Source organism: Teleopsis dalmanni, chromosome 1, assembly GCF_002237135.1.
Source record: "Teleopsis dalmanni isolate 2A chromosome 1, ASM223713v2, whole genome shotgun sequence".
Taxonomy (NCBI): domain Eukaryota; kingdom Metazoa; phylum Arthropoda; class Insecta; order Diptera; family Diopsidae; genus Teleopsis; species Teleopsis dalmanni.
In genome coordinates this window covers 10,093,083-10,098,702 of record NC_051846.1, presented here as the reverse complement: position 1 = coordinate 10,098,702, position 5,620 = coordinate 10,093,083, and positions in this window count along the sequence as shown.

Below are 5,620 nucleotides of genomic sequence, written 5' to 3'. Positions count from 1 at the left end.
TTCAATTGCGGCACCTGACTGGAAGTATAAATCTGGTAACATGGGGGTCAGAGCCCCCACCTTTGGCTAAGCTAGCCAATAAAAGTGACTGTAGTTAAAACCCAAACTTACGCGGGTAGAATGTTTGCATTTATTTACTTTAATTTGATGTGGCGTTACATTATTTAATTTTGTACTGCGATCCAAAGATCAACAGATGTGTTAGTTAGGCCTCGCTCCTTACCAAGGGAAAAGTTATATCCAAATACATAACTTCAACTTCTACCAGTAGAAATGCCTTGGAATATCAATGTAGCGTTTATCGGCGCATCGTCTTGATACGTGTGTTAAGAACACTGTGGTGCTAAACCTTCACTGCAGGTATTCACATTAAACACTCCGAACTCTATCTTTTCAGGAAATAATATAGAAAACCAATTCACGTAGATTCAGGATAATTTTTTGAAAATCTTTATTTGGTATATTCATTAAACTCATTAATTCGTTGACTTCCGAAAAGGAAAAATATCTTAAACTTAGAAGTCCTGAACATTTACACAAGAAGTGTTTATTTTTAATATTCTCTGCAGGTTCTAAATTTCTCTTTGATAAGTACAGTTTATTTTTCAATATATGATATTTATTGTAAGCTGTTATTTACATCATGTACTGCATTATTTTTGGATTAAAAATGATACTAATATAAAAATAAATCGAAGTACAAATTTTATGTACTTTTAAGTGTTTTTGATTATCATCAAGCATTTCTGTATTTTTTAGTTAATAACAAGATTAAAATTACTTATATCGTAGAGAATTTCTTGTCACTTATCCACTGATGCCTTACCAACTATACGACTCTTCTCTTGAACTTCGCTGCGCTATCATTTCTCCCAATTTAACACCAATACAATAAGCCCAGACAATAGTTATAGTTGTTATGTGGGCTCGAACATTAACTATCCATGACACTTTATCCATTGTTGGACTGTTGTATCTTAACTTTTCTAAACTCACTGAAGGACGTCTTTCACAACTGCTATATCCAGAAAACTGAATCTCTCCTATACCAATATTTGATCACTCTGATTCGCGGATCAAATTTTTTTTGAAAACGAATAGGATAATAATAAAAATGAATAGGAGATAGTTATTCTTTAAAAATATTTGGAGATGTTTTTGTGTCTTCCTTAAATAGTAACAGACATATAAGAAGTGGGCTCATACTTCAGCAGCCAGGTGCAAGTGCTACATGGCCTGTTAACTCCAAATGTAGAAACTTCAAATTGATACACAGAAGCAAATCGGAAGTATCTAGGTTAATAGTTGTCCCAACGAAACACTGGACTATATTGCAACGTGAAGCAAGACTCGATCTGCCATGTCATATCTTTTGTAGTACATGCCTACTGGCGCGCAAACAAAAGACATCAAAGCATCTGTTGTGTCTATGTCAAGACTTCTTTAACAAACTCGTCGATATTTCCAAGTTTAGTATTAGCCAGATACATTTTTTCTCAATGCGCAGGGCTAGTTATAATATGTCCATTCTTCTATTCACTAGTATGAAACTACTTTTTTTAGCTAATTGAGCAGGATTCGTTTTTTTCCACTTCACCTACCTTCATAACTAAGCTTGCCTTATTATAATCTATCATGTTTTTTAACAGTGTTCACACGTAAAGATAATTTCGGCACAATATATATGGTATGTATACATAAAAAAATTGGATACAAACATTTCATTCTCAAAAAACTAACTTAACAAAAATCTGCCACAAATATCTGTTCACCAAAAAAATTTTTAAATTGTTAATAAGAACTTTTGCGGCCCTATGTTCCCCCTAGGAGTTAAAGGATTAAATATATAATAAGAGCTTATGAATTTTAGTATATGAAGAAACAGCAAGCAACATCTCTTAGCAACATAGACATTGGTAGCAAAGTTGCCAAGCGCGGTAACAAATGTTGATAAGAAAACATGGAGCTGAGCTCAACAGAAATTATGTTGCTGTAGTTCGTTGTTTAAGTCTTTTGAGACGACAACAGTTCGAAACTGAATAAAAGAGCTCAAAACGACGAACAAACTACAAAAAACATTAACATATAAAAACGAAAACTGCAGTTAACAGATAAAATAAAAGTATGTTTAAAATTGAGTATCTTTGAGCTGCAATCACCGTAAAGCTGCTAAGAAACCACAAGAAAAGCACTCAAAGCGCATAGTAAAAAGCACTCATACGCTTCAATCCATATGTAATTTGGCGTTACCATTTTAGTTTTGTCCAACGCGTTGTACGTACGAATCAGTAGCATTTACCAAGTCCAACGAGTGGGTTCGTAACAGCGGTTAGTGGACGGTCCAAAAAATAATAATAATTAAATTAAATTTTAAAATTTATAAAAAATATATGTGCTAATATAAAATGAATTGCTTTGATAACTTATAAAAAATCACAAAGAAAACAATTGGACAAGGACACATTTTTTATTAAAACAATCACTAAATAGTTGAAAAAGTATCTAAAACTACTCCGTAAACGTTTGAAGTGGCTCTTAAAAACAATTCTAGTTTAATAGTTATATTAGAAAATAACAGAAAATTATATGTAAAGTGCTTAAAAGAGAGTTTCACTTTTCGTTTTTATTGAATTTCAGTTGAGTTTCAGTTGAATTTGCACTTTAATAAGCAAAATTGTAAAAAGCAAATTAAACGCAGCAAAAGTGTTTGGAAAGTGAAAAGTGGTTTTCTTGTTAAAACATTTTAAATGATTTTTTCTTCTTTTCAAATAAAAAATAAAATACTAAAAGATATAAAAGACAATTAATAGTAGTGATTGGTGGAAAAGTTAGAAATCGTGTAAACATTATTAGAAACTTAAAACGCAATTTACTGAGTTAATCTTTGAACAATTTGTTTAATAATAATTATATTATATTATTATTAAATTAAAATTTTAATAAAATTTTCTAATTTTTTTTTTTATTTTTTTTAATTATATTATAATTTTTTTTCTTAATACAGAATTGAGTTTGGAATTTTCGAAGAATTTCGCATAGGACGGTATTTGACTTCGAATAAAAAATCATTTATAATTTTAAAAAATCTAAAATTATACAAAGTTTTTCATTTAAAAAACTGGTGAATACGTGAATTATTTAAACATTGCTATTTCTAAAACTTTTTGCTATCAATATGGTAAGTTTCACTTCATCTATAAACCTAAATTTTTATAGAATTTTGTGGTAACGGTAAATAATCAATAATTAATAATTAGTAATACTAAATAATAAATAATTTAAATAACTTTTAATGAAAATATTGTGTTAATATTTTAATACTATATTTAAAAAAAAAACCAAAAACTAAAAAATAAATCAAACACACAAATATTTTATTTAAAGAAAATAATGCCTTTTTACAAATAAATGATATTAAAAAATAATTTAATATAAACGCGCATTTTCATAATCATAAAATGATATTTATAATAACGTAATAAAATAATAATAACAATGCATATAATAAAAATGCATATTTTAAAAAATTTAATTAACAAAAACATAAGAATTAATATAAAATTTATATGAATAATGTATGAATATAAACGTACATATATTGTATATATGTGTTTATATATTAAACACGTTTTATATTAAAATATAAGTATTTAATAAAATTTACTTGCGTAACTTCTTCATTATTAAGAAGAAGTTAAAGTTTTTTTATTATTATCATTATTATTATTATTTTGTTCATTAAAAATAAATCTTAAAAAATTTTTCTATTAATTATAAAATATATGAACAGATAAAATAATATTTCTAATTATAATTGTAATCATATATTCCAGTATTATCGTTAATTTTTCAAAATAATAAGAAATAATTAATTTAAATTGTGTTTTTGCATCCTCTCTATTTTACAACTTCTTTTCGCTATTTGAAATAGATTGAATTTTATTCAAATATATAATAAAAATAAATAATATATATTAATACAAATAATAAATTAAAAAATTAAATTAATATATTTACATAGCAAATGTATAATTAAGAAAAATAAAGAAATATTATTATTTTTAAATGGATAAATAACTAATAATAATTAATAATAGTATAAAATACTATAGACCTTTTAGGTCGCAGTGCACGATCCCTTACTCAATAATAATAAAATACTACAAATAAGTACTGTAAAATAATTATAACAACTTATTATAATACGATACAAATTATTATTAATAAATATAATAAAATATGAGTAATGTGAAATACCATCTTAACTTAATTTATGATTCTAAATGATCTTAAATTCTTAAAATTTTGCTCCGTAACACAATGAAACAAGAGGCTTATGTGGATTTGTAGAACGACCATTATAACCTCATTTATTAATTATAAATTAATTAATAAATTAATAATTAATTTTACTTTTACGAGAATTGTCGTTATTATCGTTAACAGTCAAGTGTATATATATATAATTTTCCTTTATGAGTTTGAAATTCATTAAATTCCTTACTTTCGATTATTTTGTTGGTAAATTTTTACTCAATAAATTCTACCATAAAAAAATAAATAAGCTACTTAAAAAACAAATTATACTTATAATAGTTGTAGAAGTTGAGTCTAAAATTCAAGTTTATAGCTTATATATCGAAATGTTCATTTTATCTGGTATTTTTTATTCAAAATGCCTCAACATAGCTAAATATCTGTTTCTTATGTTTCAAGTTTAAAGTTTTACAAAGACATAGCTAATGTGAATATATATTTTTCAAAAGATTTTCACAATTTTACTTGTTTTGTTATTTATCATTATTAAAATTATTCTGTTCATATTATTTTTTATTTTATTCTATTTTATATAATTTTCGGATTTTCGATATTAGATTTATATTTTCCCAAGTTTTTAATTTCCAACTTTCTGACTAACTTTCCATGAGCAAAAACTTATAAACCATTTAATAACATCATTAAAAATGAATGTCCTACATGATCATTTTTGTAAATTATTTACATTAAAATTATTAAAACCAACTGATTGAATTTTCTCTTTAAAATATAAAAATTTTTAAACATCATGAGAATTATAAAAATTTTATTACTTATAAAAACTTATAAACCATTTAATAACATCATTAAAAATGAATATCCTGCATGATCATTTTTGTAAATTATTTACATTAAAATTATTAAAACCAACTGATTGAATTTTCTCTTTAAAATATATAAAAATTTTTAAACATCATGAGAATTATAAAAATTTTATTACTTTAATTAAACTGTCAAAGAAGTTTAGGTAGTTATAATATATGAACTATTTATTATGCTCTTTATTTATTTAATATTTAATCATGAATTGCAGATATTCTGGTTACGACTCCATTTTGTTTTTTTAAGAGTCTTACTTAATAGTTTTCATCTGTGTGTCACTGAAATCTAAACTTTTACGGGTATAATATAATAATTTAAAAAGGTCATTATGATATATTTAAATATTATTAATATTATTTTAGTATATAATATAGTTAAATTAATTATTATTAGTTTGTGCTCCAATTTTCGGTTAGATATAACAATAAGGTCTGAACATACAGTTTCGAAATCGAGTTAGACAATCACTTGGCTTAACAAT